At 36.6% G+C, this 21,430-nt stretch overlaps 1 protein-coding gene across 4 annotated transcripts in view; it reads left to right on the forward strand.

The window, feature by feature from the left end:
- Wls (Wnt ligand secretion mediator) overlaps positions 1 to 21,430 on the forward strand; it is a 115,339-nt gene that overhangs the window by 7,724 nt on the left and 86,185 nt on the right. The window contains exon 2 of one of the 4 annotated variants that reach the window (XM_039102737.2): positions 1,181 to 1,261. The gene's annotated coding sequence lies outside the window, so the exon portion shown is untranslated. 4 annotated transcript variants of the gene reach the window in all.

Here is a 21,430-nt window from a genome sequence, read left to right on the forward strand (position 1 = left end):
CAAAATTTTCTTTAGAAAATAAATAATTGTTCTGAAAATGGTTGACACAGTGGTTTTCAGGCTCTAGACTAATAAAGCTAATCTCATGGATTGTACTGTAAATTCTTTCTCCTTTGTCTTTCTTTTTCTTGAACCAAACAGCCATGAAGCAACATATAATTTAGTTGACATGATATACATTTTCAGTCTCTTCCTACTTAGCATGTGTGCCTTCAGGCTATCACAACCAAAAAGGTGGGTTCTAACTTTGTTAAACCCAGACTTCACTGAAGGCACGGATGCATTCTTGAGGTCTAGTTTCTTTTTAATCTGCTTCTCAACACATTTTACATTGTCCATTAGGCTGTAACTTGCCCTGAGTAGAATGCCCCTAAGGAGAAAGACACACCCACATTCCTTTCTTTGCTCTGTCTGGTTCTGTCCTGTGCGAACCAGAATCCCGCTTTAGCTTTGCATTCCTAAGCTAAGCAGTTACAGATAAAATTCTTGAGAAGGCTATGAACAAGCTATCATTTACAGAACAAGTCTCTACTTGCAAATGATCAGATTCTTCATGTTGTTGGAGGTCAGGAATAGCTGCAACAGAAAACTGTGAGACCTGAGATATCTTTGTGTTTGTTTTAAATTCTGGCTTCATATAGCTCACCAGCCTTTAATACATGCTCAGGAGAACAGATTTTCGCTCTAAGAGAACACAATCTTTCTATGTAATAACCAATGAAAAGAAAGAAAAAAAGATAATTTGTTGATTTTTTTAAGCTGAAGGAGCAGTGTTATCTTTTAATCAGCATTCGTTTCCCTTTCTTCTTTCCCTTCTTTTTGCAGATAACAAAAAATTTCTCCATTGCTTTCTTTGTTTATTTCACTCATTCAAATAATGTATTTTAGGAGAAGGATGAGTATGACTGAAATTTTTATTAAAACCAGGGTTAGCATATCTATGAGACAGTAATTTATAAAGAAGGACTTATCCCAGCTTTGTCTAGAAAATCATTAACTCACCACACTAATTGAGCTGTTAAAAATTTTGAAAGGTACTTGCTGATTACTTGAGTGTATTTCAGGATTCTTGAGAAATAATTACTCATAAAACAACAGAACGGTAGCAAAAGGTTTCTTGTATGATGGCTTTTTATTTACTAAAAACCCGGGTTATAAAGGCCTTTATCTCAACACTCAGGAGGCTAAAGCAGAAGGATCACTGTAACTTGGGGAGTGACTTCAAGGCCAGCTTCAGCAACTTAGTGGGACCCTGTCTCAAGTAAGTAAAAAGAAGACTGGAATTAGAGCTCAATTATAATAGAACACTTGCCTAATATGTATGAGAAAATAAAAGAAAATGCACTAATCTTTCTGTTCAAACTTTTTCTAGTTGTAGAAATTTCATTCTATCAACAAATAGTAGTGATTTAATATATCAATTTGTTATCAGACTTCCTTTGAAGCCTAGACAAAACTTTAATGTATTGTAAAGTCTCAGTTTTCTTACCCCTAAAGAATTTATAGGAATTTAAGTGATAATATAACGTGCATTTGTTTGAAGTGTGACTGCTAATAGTCATTGATTACTTTATGAGAGCCATTTTTCTGGATTAGAAGTTACCACTAAGTAACTGCTTAGTGCACACACATGTATACATTTGTATTCATCCTGTGTTTCATTATTTTTTTGCTTTTTGCTTCTCAGTTGGTTATGTATTACTAGAAACCTAGCCATACTGATTTATGATCTTCCTACTGGCATAGGCCCTGCTCACTAATAGTTCAAGAAGTATGGCGTTCACATATTTGGTACTCACAGTAGTTCATTTATCTTTTGGTTTAGATTTTAATAGCTTTCACAGGCTGTTACTTTTTTTACTCCTAATTTTTTCTTTTTAATATTCTGGCTTTGGGTTGAGGATATATATAGTTCAGACAAGTCCATGAGTTAAATTACCAGCACTGCCCTCAAAATCTAAAATCCTGGGCCAGTATACATGGCTGTTCGTAGCCTAAGAAAGCCTAGGTAACAAAACTTTTAATGAAATTTTATTTGCATGTTCCATATGTGTTTGTTAACAACACAAGTCTTAGCTGCTCTTCTGTTTTATAGTATAAAACTGAAGTCATCATCCATTATGGCATTTTTCCTCTTCTAAAGTCACAATATGTGATAGAGACTTTTGAACATCGAATTTGAGAGGAAAAGATGATCTTTTATGAACGTAACATCAGCTATTGGAGTATTAATTAGAACTGTATAGCTGTATTACCAGATTTTGTTCGTGGTGGAACTAGAGGCATGTGTATGCTAGGTGAGTACTCTACCAGTGTACATCTCTAGCAGCAAATGAATTTTAAAATAAGAATAATATAAATTATAAGAAAATATATAAAATAAACCATATAAAACTTTAAGCTCTATCTTGATGTGTAGTTGTCACCACAGACAAGTACAATATGAGTACTAGGAATATGGTTGAAGAAATGCATAGATAATGCCTTGCTCTTTGGACTTATTGCAAAAATACCAAAAATGCACATCTTCAAGGTCTTCCCTTTACTTTCTAGTATTGTATTCCAGGCTACACTTTCATTGTTTAGACAAAGATAAGGCCATTATTTTTCTCTTGAGCATGTTAACAAAAGTTCATGCATATCTTCATGGTATGTATTCTTGTGCATGTATAAATTTGTACTATTTTAGGAGTTGAAAAGGGACCTTCTCTTCAACATGGGTTGAACCAAGCTTTTTGGTCACTGTTTGTAATCATCCCCTGTTGTTTATGTGTTTTTATCTTTCATTGGTCATAAACACAAATAATGAATGAGGTTGCTTATCCCTGCTTAACAATTAAGTATAAAAGGGATATGCTCTGGTGAATATATTTCCAAAGTTTGACTAATCAGAGATGCTGAATGATAGTGGAACAACATAAATAGATTTCTTCTGCTTCAGCAGGGCTGTTCTGAAGGGACTTATTTTAGAAGCCCCATGGTTTGACTACAAACTCTTAAAAGTGGGAATTTGTTTTTCTACTTTTCTAAGACTTTTGCAGACATATGGTTGTTCTGTTAGACTGACAGATAAGATTTAAAACAGAATTTAAATTTTAAACTTATTTATTTGTAGTTCTGGGAATTGAACAGAATCTCTGGGTATGCCAAGCAAGCACTCTACTGGTGAGCTATAATCCAGAAAGCGTGGGTTCAAGTCCTTGTTCCACTATGTGCTGGCTATGCAACCTTGAATAACTACTTAGTCAGAGGTTGAAAGTATTTTTTGAAGAGGGAAAAGCAGGACTAAGCAGGCTTATTTTTATGAGATTGCTGAAAGATTAAAAAGACTTCAGTATAGGGTCGATCGAGTAGTAAATCCTTAAAATTAAATAATGACTATGTTATTGATAGTCAATCCTTCCCACCCAGTTTCCTGGGGAAGCTGCTGTAAATATCTCTGAGATTTGGATGGTCCTATAGTGTTGTAACTGGTGAAAAGAAATAAATTTTCTGTCTCCTATTTAATTTTTTTATTAAGAATATAATAACATTAAAGAAATTAAAAGTAATAAAAATAGAAAAATAAATCTGAAACTCATCATTTTAATGCAACAGTTTTGTTTAAACTTTTTCACCTCTGTTGTCTAAAATTCAGTCTAAGTAGAGACACTTAACAGAGGCTTTCTGTTTTCTTTCTGCCAGCTGCACATTTACTTTAGAAATTTAGCAATTCCTCCTCTTTCCTTCAAGCTCTGTTCTACTACTTAACTCAAGATTGCTATTGAGCCATTGAACCATGGGAAATTCATTTTCAAAATCAGCTTAATTGCTGTGAGACTTTAATTTGTTCTGGATGATGGTGCTAATGTCTGGGAACTGGGACTGAAGCCCTCCGAAGTTGTTAATTTAATCAACCGCTGTGCCCTTGCCTAATGAAGGGGGCACCAGATCCTCCTCACAAAGAGCTTGGGTCCCTCCTGGCCACCTCCTTCATGATGAATAACAGAAGCCCCACAGTCAGGTTGAGCACTTGGGGCAAATTATCAGGATGTCAGTCCCCATTATCTGAAATAGTAGGCTATGTTTTCTAATAACTATCAAGTAGATTTTTATATAGGAACTTAAGAGTTTCTAAGGTAGGGTTTCTTGTGTGCTTGTACCACATCTGCTAATTCGAAAAATTCTTTAATCATTGAGGTTCTGTTGCAGCTGTTCTATAATCTGTAAGATCATAAACATCTTCTCAGACTGCAGAGATGCCTGTTAACCACTCAACTTTTCCATGGCTAGACTGGTGAACACTTGCTCTGGCCTCATGATAAATTAGCTTGTTTATTCCTCTTCTGCTTATTTCTATCCTGCTGTTGGTTAGTGTAATGAAGCAGAAGCCTATTGTGTATGTTCATTGGGTAGCAATCCTCTGGCACCAAAGAGGGTAATTGAGTAGAAAGGCGGATGCTGTTGGTGCATGGGAGAAGCTAACACCACATGAGGTCACCAGGCTTCCAGCTTTAACCAATGTGGACACAATGCAATTGAGATTCTGAAAAGGGTTTGTTTATAGTGTGAGAGTAAGGGTCAGTAGTTAATTTGAAATGCTGTAGGTGTGTTTTCCTTGAACCAAGAAGGTACAGAGCATGTGTCATGGAAGATTGTAAATATCCTCTCGGGGAGAGAGGGGAGTAGATTTGGGGGAGGGATTTAAGACAAAATGTACTTAAAAGTTCTAGTATACTAATTATCTGCCTCTCTATGTTTTCTTAAATTTTGCATTCACAAAAATTAGTTCACTGTAGAAAAATTACTATATAAATCTGTGGTTTCAATGCACAGTCCTACCAAAAAAAACAGCTTTTTAAAAAAAAAGTAGTAGTTCTTCAAATGTGAAGGTATTGGAGTCCTGTAAAATATAGTTAATATTATTCTAAAGAATTCACAAATTCAAAAATTTATGTCTTCTGTAATTAATAGTTGTCCTAACTTTAATGAGATAATGTGGAAACCATTAGCCCTGTACTTGTTTGTGGCATAGCCTTTTGCCCTTTTTAGGTGCCTTTCCCAGGCATATCATTATTTTAAATTTTTCTTTGGTATTCACTTTGTTATTTACCTGTTTAAAAGTATAGAACCATGTTTTTTATAATAATGCCAGATAATTTAAAGAGTCTGCCCCTACACTAGAAGGAAAGGTTAAAAGTAAATATCTGTTTTTCAGAAACAAAAGCAGGAAAAAACATGGAGGTTGTGCAGGACCAAAAGGTTTGCCATGACCTTTATCATGCTTCATGGAGTATATGTTAAATCTAGGTAATGCATTTGATATTCCTGATACCTCACAATTGTAAAGAGCTTTTATCCTTCTTCAAAGTGCTTTTGTAGAAATCCACCTTATTTGATCTTGCCAACAGCCCAGGATAGGCCAGTCCACCAGGGAGCTTCACATTTAAAGTCATGGGATCTGAGAAAAGAACTATGTTTATGGAATGTTTTGTTTGGTAAGGTGTTAAATTTGTGGTGATTAAAACTTGGAAATTTGGAATTTTATTGACTACATGGTAAAAGATAAAAGAGTAGAAAGGCACAGTTGTTTTTTTTTTTAAATGTAGATTGCTGTTGAAATACTTATACATCTATTATTTTTTGAGCTCTCCTTTAGAAGTGAATGTTGTCTGTAGTCAATTTTCTTCATCTTTCTTCATATAACTTATAGTTGCTCCAGTGAATAATTGTTGGACGTCTCTTTAAGTATTGTTTTGGTAAATTATTGTCTGTTCAAACTGTCAGATGTTTTTCTCTTTCTCTCAAGTTCTTTTGATACTCTGGTAAATTTTAGAGGAGTCAGAAAACAATCTCAAGATATGGGGGAAAGGGCTGGGGAGATGGCTCAGTGATTAAGAGCACTGACTACTCCTCCAGAGGTGCTGAGTTCAATTCCCAGCAACTACATAGTGGTTCACAACCATCTGTAATGGGATCTGATGTCCTCTTCTGGTGTGCCTGAAGACAGCTACAGTGTATGTGTGTGTGTGTGTGTGTGTGTGTGTGTGTGTGTGTGTGTGTGTGTGTGTATAAAGTAAACAAATCCTTTAAAAGATACGGGAAAAGCCAGTTGACTAGGTTTTGTTGAAGTTTCGTCACGTGATATGAACTCTTTTGTGATGTGTTTTTCTTATGTGTGTAATGCCAATAGATAGCCACTTGGGTGAAAGTGTGATGTATCACAAAGCATCACAATTAAATTATTCAGTGTCCTTTGACTTAAGTTCACAATATTTTGAGAAGAGAAGCTATTATAGAGTATTTTGAAAATCTTTATAGTTGAATTATTATTTGCATCTTATTGTTTAATTAGCAGTTTCAATTCTGTGGATTTACTTTTAAAGATTTATTTATTTATTTTGTATAAGAAATGACCACCACATAACCCATTAGCTAAGTCTAGGCATGCACAACTCCATGTTTGTTGTCTAATATTGGGCATTGCTTAAATTTTTAAAGTCTTTGTTAATGTGCCGAGCATATCTTACTCTTTTCCTTTACGATCCTTTGGTTGACTGTTTTTGTAAGCTTCCTATTTAGTGACTTGTTTTGCTTCTTTCCTTCAGTGTTGTGTTTTCAGTTGATCATTTCGGGAATGAAAGTGTTGAAGATTCGGAAAAGGAAGAATTCACTGGAAGTTTTGTTTAGTTTCATGGTTTTTGTTCTTGTTTTGTTTTTTAGAGGTAGCTTAGTTATCTTCAACTTTCATTCATTCTTTCTTTTTTTAAAGATTTATTTATTTATTATTTCTTTTACATGAGTACACTGTAGCTGATCCCATTACAAATGGTTGTAAGTCACCATATGGTTACTGGGAATTGAACTCATGATCTTTGGAAGAGCAGTCAGTGCTCTTAACTTCTGAGCCATCTCTCTAGTCCCCTAACTTCAACTTTGTACTTGACAAGACATAGAGTCAATAGAGAGAAGCCAATTCCAAGACAGTCAGAGTTATGTAGAGAAACCCTGTCTCAAAAGAAAGAAAGAGAAGGAAGGAAGGAAGGAAGGAAGGAAGGAAGGAAGGAAGGAAGGAAGGAAGGAAGGAGAGAAGGAAGGAAGGAAGGAGAGAAGGAAGGAAGGAAGGAAGGAAGGAAGGAAGGAAGGAAGGAAAAACACTATTTAAAACTGAATGCATGTGTTTAGTTATCACTGTTGAACACTGAGATAGTGATAATTCTTAGGATTTGACTGAATTTCCGATTTTGAGACAAAGTTCATTGTACCATATGCTCTGAGTTGCATGCATATGAAAGATAAGTGACCACAGGGTGTCCAAGCTTCTGAAATGAATTTATTGAAGAGAATTTTTAAGGATTGTACAAGCAGAATAGTATCTCAAGGGATAGTTGGAAATTTCCTTAGTGTATATGATGACTCATTGGAAGTTTCTAGAGAATATGAGGCAGAATAAGCAGCAACTCAGCACATGTTACTACAGTTTTCTAACTGTATTAGCTCTGGGTTACAGAAGAGTATACATACCTAGATCTTGACTTTGAGCAACTTCAATTTGATTAGAAAGACAAGACCAATAAAACAAGTTTCTGATAAGGCCAAAGTTAGCTGCAATAGACCAAGAGCTCTAAGCATATTTTATATAAAATTAAATATATTTTTGAATAATTGAAGTCTGGTATAGATTGTCAAAAATTGGTTGATTAATTGGAATACAATTTGATATACATAAATGAAGACAAGATTTATATCATTCAGCATTCTAAATTAATAATTAACTTAATCGAAAAATCCTGTGTCTAGTATAAAGAAGTCTGCCTTGAGTGTCATTTGTCTCTCTGGACATCCAGTCCTTCATACTTCTTCTGTCTCTACTTGGAAACATTTCCTTTGACAATTAAAATAGGGACATGCTTTTCCTCAAAGCTAAATATGTTCATCAGTCTTTCCACCCACCCATAATTTTCTTTCTTTCTTTCTTTAAATTAAATCAAATTAAATTTTTAGATTAAAGTAGGGCATATCTTGAGTCTTTTGTTTATCTGTGAATCAGATATTTATTTTAAGATTTACTTTTATTTTATGTGTATAGGTATTTGGGTTGCATGTTTGTCTGTGCATTGTGTGCATGTCTGGTATCCATGGAGGACAGAGAAGGGTCAGGGATTGCCTGGAACTGGAGTTATAAGTTGTAAGCTGCCATGTGGGCACTGGAAATAGAACCCAGGTCTTTTGGAAGAGCAACCAGTGTTCTTAAACACTTATCAGAGGTTTGTTGTAGATGACAATTAAGGCATATTTTCCACTACACAAAATTCTGGAAAATATAGGTCACAGGACAGGATCATCTCATAAGGAGATAAGGAGAGAATGAACTTGGTAGAAAACTACTGAGCTGATCTTACATAATGAATCAAGTGATTGTCAACTTCAAGATCTAGACTTGTGAAAGAAGACAATGTATGTGAAGTATCTGATTTTAACATTGAATCAAAGTACAGGTAAGGTAAATATTTCAGGTTAGTAGAAAGGCTGAGGGTTAGAAGGGCACAGCAACGTATAATATAAACAGGTTATTATCTGAGCACCATTATACTCTAGGCAGTCTGCTAAGTGTTTTATATTCATTAGTTCAATCCCTTTGAACTGTTGATTGGGAACTAGATTCTTTGGCTGACTTGGTTTTACATTTTAAGTTCTAGAAAAACTGGTGTCTTTAAGTCATTGATTTGGACTCTTTTACTTGTTCGTTGTATTTCTTTAAAAAAATTTTTCTTCTAACCAGTAGTGGCAGGTGGCACACGCTTTTATTCCCAGCACGGGGGGGTACCAGGTAGAGAGCAGGGGCAAGATCATCTCTGGGTTTGAGGCCAGCCTGTTCTACAGAGCTAGTTCCAGTACAGTCAGGGCTACACAGAAAAACTCTGTTTCACAAAAAGGCCAAAGCAACAACAATAAAAAATACAATAAAAGAAACAGAGTTTGGAGGGCAAAAGCTGGAGGAAGCTGCAAATTGACCAGAAAGTTGACAAGTCCCTGTAAGGACTGGCATTGTGTTAACCATTGTGGGCAAATCCATTCAGCTTAGGGCCTCTGTCTGTATTTCCCTTGGTGAATTCTTCTACTGAATGTCTGATCATCCTTTGTTAAGATGAGGTTCTGCTAGTTCTGTCTGCTTTGACCACATAAATGTTTTACGAACTCTCACAGACTGGCAAGATTGTTTGTGTGGGTTGTGAACAGATTGTGTGGGTGATAACACAAGTAGGAAAGGACTCAGTAATCAAAAAGAAGTTGGGGGTGTGTGTGTGTGCTCTTTCTCTGTCTCTCAGAATGGAGCTTGGACACAAAGAGAACTTCGTTAATCATGATTCCTTTGTAATCAATCAGAATGGAGAAGCACTTCTTAAAAACCACCACTGTTTGGTTCACTGTCTCGGCTGAGTGAAGCCAACTACGAAATGTATAATCGAATGGTTCAAATTTTCCCAGACAAAGCCTGGCAGAATCAAGTCATGCTAGCTAAGGTACTGGCTTTGCCAAAGGTTTTATTTAGATGGTAAACATTTAATGGTGGTGAAAAAATAGGAAAGAGATTTGTAAGACTTTGGAGTTTGATGAATTTATCAGACTTGAGTCACTTTGAACCAAGCCTTTAAAATAAGTACAGAATAGAGAGTCAAATTATCTCATTTACTAGATAAATTTGGAAAACTTGCTTTATCTTTTGGAGATTCCTTTGTTAGAAATCAAAGGATAATAATCTTTAGTGCTCATTTAATCAGCGTTGTGAAAGACAGAAACTACTCTTGAGAACCCTACACATAAAGAAATAAAGGAGGGACTGGAGAGATGGCCCAGTGGTTAAGAGCACTGACTGCTCTTCCAGAGGTTCTGAGTTCAATTCCCAGCAACCACAGGGTGGCTCAAAACCATCTGTACTGGGATCCAGTGTCCCCTTCTGGTGTGTCTGAAGACAGCGACAGTGTACTCACACTTGTGAAATAAATAAATCTTAAAAAAAAGAAAGAAAAGAAAAGAAAAAAGGGAGATTCTCTTTGAATTCTTCCTATTTCCTAGGGAAAGGTGAATCTGTATAGTTTTGTTGTTGTTTTTTTAGGAAAACTTGTTATTCTTTCAACCTGTATCTTTTTTTTGTTGTTTGTCTGTTTTTGTTTTTGTTTTTTCGGAGCTGAGGACCGAACCCATGGCCTTGCGCTTGAACCTGTATCTTTTTACAAGGGAGGCTATATGCCTTGCTACAGATTAATTTCCTGGTACTTGTGAGGACAAGCTTGGAAATTTACAGTGTGGGTGGTTTATAAGAAAGCACTTTGAATTTATCCCTGCTGTATCCATTCAATCCATCAGTCTAGTGGTGAGATGTTTTATAATGAATTGTTGATACTGAAGAAGTGAGTGATGAAAACAAAGGCAGCAGTAGTGTTAAACAAAGGGCCTGCTTATTTATTGTTATCTAGCTATTCCCTACTTATCTTTCAAAAGTGAAACATAGTCTCAAACCCAATAATAAAGTGGCCATAAATCCTAGACATCTAAGTGTCATTTATTTGAAAGTGTTTCCCTTCTAGGCTAAAGTTTTCCTTTTTTCTCAGGAGCAACTGCTGGTATTTTCTTCTCAGTAAAAATTTCTAGCCTTCACTTTCCCTTAGCATTTTCAACAGGAAATCCACATTTTGCTAATTATTTGGAGCAAGAGATTTTTATTTCAGTGACATGTTGCTCTTTAAGTTTCAGAACATTTAATTATTTAATCCAGTTTACACACTTCTATAGATGGACATTCTTTCTTAACCCTCTGTGGAAAGTGCTTCGGTGATCACATTTAATATCTACATGTAAATCCTGGATTTTTCCATTTGGAAGAATCTAGAACATGTATTTACTGTGTTTTTTTATGATAGTGTGTCACATAATTGAAAATCTGCTATTTTCCTTTTCTTCTCTGCATGAGATACACCTTTTCTACTTTAGTTAGACACCTAACCATGCTAACTATTCCTTTTCTGGTGATTGCATTTAAGGTCAAGGTTAAATGTGCTTTCACTACCATGGTTACTAGTTACTGCTTGTTGTTTCTACTTAGAGAAAACCAACAATCTTCCTCTTTTCAATAGGAACTCCATAATTAAAAAGCCAATGTACGGTGGGAGAGACTTGGGAGGAAAAGAGGAGGGGCAGGATCAGGTATGGAAGGAAGCACGATGGTGATATACAAAGAGTCAGGAATTTGAACAGAGGTGTGTAGCAATGGGGTATGGGGAACTGGGCATCGTCACCAGCAAGTCCCAGATGCCAGGAAATCAAGAGGCTCCCAGGACCCAGTGGGGACGACATTAGCTGAAATGCCCAATGAAGTGGAGGGAGAACCTGTAGAAACCATATCCAGAAATTAGGCAAGTCCTTTGGTTGGGGGATGGGACCACCCACTCATCTCAGATTTTTAATGCAGAATTGCTCCTGTCTAAAGGAAATATGGAGACAAAGTGTGGAACAGAGACTGAAGGAAAGTCCATCCAGAGATTGACCCACTTGAGGATCTATCCCATATGCAGACAAGAAAGCCAGACACTATTGCTGATGCCAAGAAGTGCTTGCTGAGAGAAGCCTGATTTAGCTGTCTACTGAGAGGCTCTGCCGAGCCTGACAAATACAGATGTGGATGCTCACAGCCAACCATTGGACTGAGCATGGGAACCCCAAAGAAAGAGTTAGGGAAAGGACTGAAGGAGCTGAAAGTGTTTACAACCCCATAGGAATAACAACAATATCAACCAACCAGACCCAACCAGAGCTCCCAGGGACTAAACCGTCAACCAAAGAGTAAACATGGAAGGACCCATGGCTCCAGCTACATATGTAGCAGAGAATGGCCTTATCTGACATCAGTGGAAGGAGAGGCCCTTGGTCTTGTGAAGGCTTGATGCCCCAGGGTAGGGGAATGCCAGGGCTGTGAGGTGGGAGTGAGTGGGTGGGTGGGGGAGCACCCTGAGTAGGGAGATTGGATAGGGGGTTTCCGGAGGGGAAACCAGGAAGGGTATAACATTTGAAATGTAAATAAATAAAATATCCAATTTAAATAAAATTTCAGTTATCAACACCAACTTAACTGAATAAAAATGTAATCCAATAGAGTAAACCTGTATTTCTTCTAGGAGAACATTCATTGGCTCCAGTCAGCTTCCTATTACTATCCCAAAGGATACCTTGGTTAACAGGTTACTATGTACCCAACAACTATAATTTTCCTACACAAAGTTGAGTCAATGTCAAATCATTGGCCCTATTCCTTCTAAAACTTGCAATTTAAAGATGGACAGGGAGAGATACAAGAGTTAACTGCCATTTAGAAAAGTTAAAATAAAAACAAAATATTTGTCACTATTGAATTGACAAATAGTTTCCATTTTGAACTCTATTTCTTTTGTTTTAGAACAAGTGACAAAGCATCCCTTTGCAACTACCCAGAAGTATATAACTAAAGATGGGGACAATATTATGGGAAGTTGAGCATTTGATAGACAGCCACATCCTGATAGAAAGTTGTTTGAATAAAGACTTTTAGCTGTAAAAGAAATCTGGAATGGCTTACAGGGCATACCCGTCCCCCAACCTGGAACATACTCTTAAAATACAGGAAGTGTGAGTTCAGAAAGCAAGGACACCACCAGGTTAGAAGGGTATAAGCAGGCACCTTGCCTACAGATGCCCATGCTAGAATTTGGAAAACTAGAAAGAATACTTTTAATTAGTTGGTTGATTGATTCAGACAGTTCTTGCTATGTAGTTCTGGCTGGCCTGGAACTTAGAAATCCATCTTCCTCAGCCTCTCAGTGCTACTATGGAAGCCATGTGCCACCATACACTTGTCATTAGAAGGAACATTTTACAGGATCACTCCTACCTTTGTCTGTTTTAGCCCTTTGTTTCTCTAGCCAAGGACACATTCCCACAATTATCTTGGTTTCTACTTTGTTGTTCCTGCTAAAGGCATAAGAGACGTACAAAGAATGAATAATTTTTATTTAGAGACTTTCTTCTCCTTAAGGAACACTCTCCTTTCATGATCTCTCTCCCTCTCTCCTTCCCTTCCCTCCTGTCCCTACCTCCTTCTCTCCCTCTCCCTCATCTCCCTATCTCCGCCTGTACCCAGTCACAAGGCAGACAGGAGATCTTCTGGGAGAATTAGTGGCCTCCAGAGGTTTGTCTGAATGGGAATAGAGGAGCTCCACTTCTCCCAGAGAAAATTTTGAAGTCTTAGTTACCAGGTCAAAATAGCCTTTCCCTAACTTAGACCAGGAATACCTGCCTTCAATCAAAATGATATTTGAAGATTAATCTGCTTGGGCTGAGTGGAAGAAATAAGGGGAACAAATTAGTTTGCATGGATAATTATATATAATACAATAATAATCAAAACTTTGAAATTTGAAAAATATAATGATTCTGAGTGAAAGTCAACAACTTCAGAAATATTTATTTTTCCAAGAGCACTTAGCAATAAAAACAAGAAAATAACAATGCACAGATACTTTCTTTTATGACTCTAAAAAAGGAGGTTGAGTTAACCTTTGAATAATTGCAGTTAAAAACTTAAACTCAACCATTGCTATACTTTTAAAAATATAAATAACTTATTTACCTAGGACACTCCATCTTGTTCTACAAAATCATTTTAAGCTACTAGAAATATCAGCTCATAGTAAAGGAATGATAAACAGACTGATTTAAAATAGATAACAGAAACAATAGATAAATAATGCCAGGCTTTCATGTGAACTATGTTAGTAAGAACCTCAGTATCTACTTCACCTTGGAACGTAGGAAAAACCTTCATTGCCTGGAAGATAGGCCAAGTATAATGATACAGGACCATAATTCCAGCACTCAGGAGGCTGGTGCCAACCTGTTCAATGTAGAAAGACAGGTCCTCCTACCCACAAATATTTACAACTAAAGTGTGTACCTAGTGGAAACTCATACAATACTTGGTGTGTGCTTAGGTTTTCAGTGCCAGACAGCCTAAGCAGGATGGAAGAAAGCATAAGAAAGGGAAATTTAGTATCTGAACTGACAAAGACTAGATGTGTATGTTATTGACACATCTGTAACTTTTGTTCAAACGTCCCCAAAGCTCTTGGTTGGCATAATAGGATCCTATCTAAGATAAGAAGTTGGCTTTAAACTGTCTTAACCTAGGCTGGCCTTGAACTCATGAAAATCCTTCTGCCTCAACCATAGCAGTTGGATTTTTAATATAGTTCTCTGAGACATTCTTCTTGACCTTTGCTAAATTCAAAACCCTTAATTTCCATTAAAAAGAAATACATCAGTAGACTGTACAGCTTAAGTAGATGGATATCATTATTTGGTTGAATCATAATGTTCCAGACTGTTAATAACTCTGAACCAAACCTGTGCATCAGCCAACCAAGATAAATCCCTGAAAACACTGCTGTTGCTCTTAGCCAACATTTAAGTCTGAAAACTGTCTCTGAACGACAGCTCAAGGAGTTCAGCTACAGAAAATGCAAATACTTGTGTTAAACTGATTTAGCATTTAGGAATTAACTCAGTTTCTGTAGCTATAATGTTCAGACATGTGTTAACACTGCGTTTACTTTAAGGATGAAATTATCATGCATTTCAACCGTGCTAATTAAATCTTACCAGATTACTGAACAAATTATTACTTCACAATTAAGGAACAGTTACTTCAAAGTAAAAGTGCATCTGTAGAGACAAGAACTAAGACAGGACTTTAGAATTACCTTAGCTGTGCCCTTTCGAGCAGAATGGGGTATATACTTAGTGAGATGCAATTCATTTTTTATACTAATTCTTGAAACCTACTTTCAATGAATAATCACATTAATGTCTGTTCTAGGAAACCTATTTATTGAATAAAGCAAGAAGTCATCTACACTAAATGACTACTACCAAGACATATAAACAAATACGCTGCTTATTCCAACTTGTTCTCACATTCACCCAAACAGTAGCCATCAACACACACCATGTATACAACATACAGATGCAAATATACACAAACAGGAAAGCATATACATTCACATAACAGCACAGACACACATGCATTCACAAAGCAACACATAGATGTCCACACATTTCAAATAGCAACAAACAGGTACAGACAGACAGACAGACAGACAGACAGACAGACAGACAGACACACCATTCAAACAACAATTAATTCATAGAAACACATAACATACAGCTGGGTATAGTGTCACACTTTTTTAATCCCAATACTGAGAGGCAGACAAATACGTGGGTTTTTACATATATTCCACATGGTCACACACAGACTCACACATATGCCTATATATTAGTTCCCAAGTGTACACGCTCACCCACATGCAATACAGATGCACATACAAAGCAACACAGACACATAACTCAACACAAAGATGGGCATACATACATGTTAACTACAAAGCTACATGCATCCTATATAGCAATACAGACACAGTTCACACACATAGTAATAGACAGCAAACACAATAGCAAATATACTCCACATAAGAACACACAGATGTATCCACATGGCAATTTACAGATGAATATGGCAAAACAGATGCACACACCCCACATACACATGCATGGCAACATGCAGGAATACACACGCACGCATCAGGTCCACACACAGGTGTATGCTGTAAAGGTGAACTAACTGAGCTGTTCCATTTGACAGGATTTAGAACCAATTTGAAAATAAGTCTCTGGGCACATCTGTGAGAGATTATCTCAGGTTAATTAAAGTAGGAATACCTAGTGTAGGTGTGGCTGACATCATTCTGTGGGCTATTCCTCCTCAGTTTCAGGAAAAGGAAAGAATAATCGTAACAGCAGAGTTCATCATCTCTCTCTGCTCCCTGACTGTGGACACAAAGTAAACAGAAACCTCAAACTCCTGACACCATGATGGACTGACTACACTAAGACTGTAAGCTGAAATAGCTCTTACTTCCTTGCTTTTATCTAGGATATTATCACGGCCACTAGAAAATTAGCTAGTGCTCACGTGTGTATGGCAACAGGTTTACATGCACCTAACAGGTTAGCACATGCAACTCATATGTTAACACGCAAGTGTATTCACATGATAACCTACATCTCCTACATAGCAGCACACAAATATACACAGACATGCAACCCCATGGCAACAAACATAAATATCCACAGAGCAGCATACAGTCCATGACTATCAAAAGCTGGATGCAAAGTTTAACTTACTCTTACGAAAAATATTTCTCTGTGACACAAAGCTGTGAATGAATGACATCGACAGTTTAACACCAAAGTTTCAGAGATTGCAGCAGTCCAATTAATTACGGCAGGACAGTAGTGGTGCATGCCCTTGATCTCAGAACTGGAAGGCAGAGGCAGGTAGATCACTTTGAGGCTGTAGTCAACAGAGCAAATTCCAGGACAGCCAAAGCTACACAGAGACTTTGTCAGGGGGTTGGGGGAGAAAAGAAAAAAAAGAAGAGAAAAAAAGAGAAAGAAAATAAATTTGTGTTTACGTCTCAAGCAGATGAGTATTTTAAGTGGTGGACCTATAACCTCTCAGTTGTGCGTGGTGCCAAGAAGAATAGAATTGCTTTAATAGAAGCCACCTGTTACACATCACTGTACTTCCTCAGCTTGGCCTCTAAATCGAAGTGCTATAGGACAGAGTCAAGATCTTACGTAGTATGTGAAATGCTATGGCAAACATGAAATTATATGAGACTGAATATTGGTGCCAGTTTTTCTTTTTGAATAAAATAATAAAATGCACATAAAAGGTCCTTGGAGAGGTTCAGCACATACAGATCTGCATGCATTAGACAAGCTAATTAGCAACCTGAAGCCTAAATTTGTGTTCAAAAACCAATACTCACCTGTAGTAACTAACAAAGAAAGGTTGAATCAAGAAATCCGATAGAAGTACGTAAAATTACTAACTCTAAGCTATATTCCTGGAAAAAAGTCTGTTATTACATCACTCCATGATGCTTAAGCAGCAAAAATTAAACACACATGAAATGAGCACAAAAGGCTTCCACAAAAAGACCAAATGACTCATCTGTTAATACTTAATGTTCTGCAAACCAGACATTTAAGTTACATTTCCAAACTTGTGCCAGTGCCTCAAAATCTATAACTTGTTAGCCAAAAGGCTATGTGGAATGCAGCCAAGATGTGGGAAGAAAATCAGTGCCACAGTACACTACCTTGTGTCGTGATCACAGAACAGCAGTCTTCGTATAAGAGGACTGGAGTCCTCAAAACTGCTCTGGCAGAGCTGTAGGTGTGGGGGACAATAAAAGGTAAATAACTGGTTCTACTTCTTGAACAAGTAAACCACAGTACACATTACATTGTAACTTTAGAATTAGGAAACTCCAAAGTGAGTTAATCTCCCAAGAGAAACATCTGCTGTGAAGTACAATTTTCTAATATTAGCTATTCATAATTTGTTACCCGACATCTATTATCTACATATCATAGAGGCTCTGATTTTATCTTTATCATTAATACCACTGAAGATGAACCATAACTAATACGTGAATTGTAAACCACTTTCATTTTTAAAGTTCCACAAAGAAGGTAAAATATGAAGCTCCTGAAAATACATTCAACTCATCTAAACCTAATGGATATCCTCCCACACTTATTTGGTTCTTGGGTATAACTTCATACTCTGGGCAGACAAAATTTGGGATGTCAGACTAGAAAAGACATGACTCCGGGTAAGGAACCCAGTGTTGCTATTAGAAGAATATAGTTACATACTTTGTAGACAAGAATGAGAAAGAATTATGTTAGAGACAGATTGGCTTCAGAGCACCTTAATAGAGAATTTACTAATATTTTAGGTAAGCATAGAATAGCACAGTTTGGCTCAGGAAAGAGTGAGTTCTCTATTCACAGTAAATTCAGAAACAAACAATGGAGAAATTAAAGAGCCTAAACTACAAACAAGTTTCATTTTGTTACATCAAAAAGATAAATTCTCTTATGTATATGCATATGTGAAAGAATACAAAACAGCCAGTAAAGAGCCACAGTTTATTGATTTCTCTCTACTTTCTGACAAATTTCTAAAGGCATGTAAAAGTAATCAAAGAAATAAAGTACAGACAAGGACACGCAAGGTCCAGTAATGTCCTATCTACATTTCACAGTTTTCCAGAATCATCATTTTCCTAGTTGTTCAAAGAAAGGGTAAGCTCTTATAATTTGTGAATTCCCTAGAATTAAACAAAGAGGTACAATTTAAACATGATCTACAGTATTAGGAATTTTTATGTTTCGATTACCACATAAGTGTTAAACATTTTAACACTTTTATCACTTCTAGCTTCTACCTCAATTGCTATTTCCTTTGCCTAATTCATTAAGTGCTATGAGCCAGGATCAAAGAATTTCTCTGATTTTCTCTTGGTAATAATCAGTAATTATTGCTTCTTCTGGTGTCAGTGTTATCTGTATTATTACAAGATTCTGCTGAATATGTAGACTTCTAAATACTAGGAAATTATAAACTTCTAAAGGTGTGAGACTGAATCTTCCCTAGAATCCATGGAGGCTTAAACATATAAGTTCTGCAAACCCTGAATTGAACTATAGGTCTTTGTGGAGCTATTATGTTATAATAAACTGATTGACACTAACTTATGTGATTTACCAACAAACTTTTATCAAACATTTGGTAGGCACCATTGCAAGAATGCCATAATGGAGTAGGTGTATGGCCTTCTTGTATTAATACACACTGAAGACAGATACTGAGACGTAGTCTGGGCGATGCTATGACTTTATTTCATGCTTCCAGAGACATAGCAATCTCACAAGCCCAACCCAGATTCCCTTCTTACAAAATACTCAATATGTCTGTGTCAGTAAGTTTATAGCATGAATACTAAATTTTGAGAATTAAAATAAAAATTTCCTAAATTATCACCTCAGCCTAATAAAAGAAAGTCATTTACACATCAAAAGAAATAAGAAACAGTAGTCAAAAATGTGCTCCCAATGTTTGTGGCCAACACTGATATTATAGTAGCATGTTTAGATAACTGGTTTTTACTACAGTTTTTAGAAAATGGAGCTCTCAAAAGCCTTTTTTAACTGACTCCAGAACTGTCCCTAAGCTTGCAGAACACAAGGTAAATGAGCTACAAAGTAAAGCAAAAGGTCCACATCTCAGCCTTAAATGCAGATAATTAATGGTAGTAGGCCTGAAGATTTTATGACACTTTTATACACATTCTTAAGAATATATGGAGCTGGGGGTAGTTCAATTGATAAAGTTCTTGCCTCACAAGCATGAGTTCAGATCCCCAGCACTCACATAAAAGTTGGAAATGATAGTGCGAGTCTATAATCTAAATGCTGAGGGAGAAAAAGACAGGGGGATTCCAGGGGCTCACTAGTTAGCCATTCTAGCCAAAATAATAAACTCTAGGTTTCTGTCTTAAAAAGGAAGATAGTAGTTAAAAGTAGAAGGCACCTGAAATTAACCTCTGACCTCCAAACATGCATGCATAATCCAGCTTTCCCATACATGCATTCATATATACATACATACATACAGCACATACACATAAATATGCAGATAAAGGGCACACAATAGAAAATATAACCCATTTTCTTAGGAACCTAAAAGCAGCCATACTGAATGGGTTCTTGTAAGATACAACCAGAAGAAGGACAGGTAGAAGAAATTAGCAAAGAGGTTTATTCAAAGATCTATATGTTGGGATGTTTGGGAAGAGAGGTTAGGACTCTTGGAATGAAAAGGAAAGTTTCTATAGACATTGCTATAGATTATATGTCCTCTGCACTGTGTGTTGACACTGCAAATCAAAGAATTTATCAGATTATTTAAGATGAGTCTTTGACTGTGTGTTGTTTTGTTTTGGCAAAAAACTACTTATATTATCTGTAATGGAAACTGATGCCCTCTTCTGGAGGGCATGAAGACAGCATAGTCATATACATAAGAAAAATATACATATATGTAAAATAAATACATCTTTTAAAAAAGAACTATGGGATTAGACCCTTCTGTTGGTGGAGTTATGAGAACTCTTGCTTTACTCAATTATTCACTCTTTCCCCCTTTTTTATTGGATATTTTACATATTTACATTTCAAATGTTATCCCCTTTCCCCCTTCTCCCACCCACCTCTCCCCCTGTTTCCATTAGGATGCTCCCATTCCTATTAGACGCTGAGAAAGCATTTGACAAAATTCAACACACTTTTATGATAAAAGTCCTGGAAAGAACAGGAATTCAAGGCCCATACCTAAACATAGTAAAAGCCATATACAGCAAGCCAGTAGACAACATCAAACTAAATGGAGAGAAACTTGAAGCAATCCCACTAAAATCAGGGACTAGACAAGGCTGCCCACTCTCTCCCTACTTATTCAATATAGTTCTCGAAGTCCTAGCCAGAGCAATCAGACAGCAAAAGGAGGTCAAGGGGATACAGATTGGAAAAGAAGAAGTCAAAATATCACTATTTGCAGATGATATGATAGTATATTTAAGTGACCCCAAAAGTTCCACCAGAGAACTACTAAAGCTGATAAACAACTTCAGCAAAGTGGCTGGGTATAAAATTAACTCAAACAAAGCAGTAGCCTTCCTCTACACAAAGGATAAACAGGCTGAGAAAGAAATTAGGGAAAAAACACCCTTATAATAGTCTCAAATAATATAAAAGACATTGGTGTGACTCTAACCAAGCAAGGGAAAGAGCTGTGTGACAAAAATTTCAAGTCTCTGAAGAAAGAAATCGAAAAAGATCTCAGAAGATGGAAAGATCTCCCATGCTCATGGATTGGCAGGATTAATATAGTAAAAATGTCCATCTTGTTGAAAGCAATCTACAGATTCAATGCAATCCCCATCAAAATTCCAACTCAATTCTTCATAGAGTCAGAAAGAGCAATTTGCAAATTCATCTGGAATAACAAAAGACCCAGGATAGCAAAAATTTTTCTCAACAATAAAAGAACTTCAGGGGTAATCACCATCCATGACCTCAAGCTGTATTACAGAACAATTGTGAAAAAATTATTCACTCTTTAAAGAAAAATTTAGTGCTGGAAAGGTGGCTCCATGACTATTAGTCCCTGTTGCTCTTATCAAGGACCTGACATGAATTCCCAGAACCAACATGGTGGTTTACAAAACCAGTTCTGGGGAATTCAATGCCTTCTGACTTTTGCAGATACCAGGTGGGCTGTGGTATACTTACATGCAAACAAAATACTAACAGTACAAATAAGTACACCTAAAAATAATAATAATAAATTTTATTTTTTCTCCATCTTTATTAACTTGGGTATTTCTTATTTACATTTCGATTGTTATTCCCTTTCCCGGTTTCTGGGCCAACATCCCCCTAGCCC

This window comes from Rattus norvegicus, chromosome 2, assembly GCF_036323735.1.
Source record: "Rattus norvegicus strain BN/NHsdMcwi chromosome 2, GRCr8, whole genome shotgun sequence".
Taxonomy (NCBI): domain Eukaryota; kingdom Metazoa; phylum Chordata; class Mammalia; order Rodentia; family Muridae; genus Rattus; species Rattus norvegicus.